Here is a 316-nt window from a genome sequence, read left to right on the forward strand (position 1 = left end):
CGCAGCCCTGCCTGTTTGTTCCTGCCTGTCCAACAGAGCAGAGGGATGTTCACCACCTCTGTAAGCCATCCTCACCACCCTAGCTCCAGGGACACAGAGGGTCTATGCTGCCATTAAGCAACTGGTCGTATGCAGCTCACAAACCCCACTTAAGTGCAGGACCTCCTGAAATAGCCAGAATTCATGCTGCCAGGAACTGGAACCAGGAAGCTGGATCTTAAAGAAGTCATGCATTTTTTCCACTAACACTGAGTCAGGAAGACTTCTCTTAAAAGAGCCATGCCTCTGCTTGCTGCCAACAGTGTCTATCTGAAAA

This window comes from Alexandromys fortis, unplaced genomic scaffold (assembly GCF_014885135.2).
Source record: "Alexandromys fortis isolate MF-2015 unplaced genomic scaffold, M_Fortis_MF-2015_v1.1 scaffold_412, whole genome shotgun sequence".
Taxonomy (NCBI): Eukaryota; Metazoa; Chordata; class Mammalia; order Rodentia; family Cricetidae; genus Alexandromys; species Alexandromys fortis.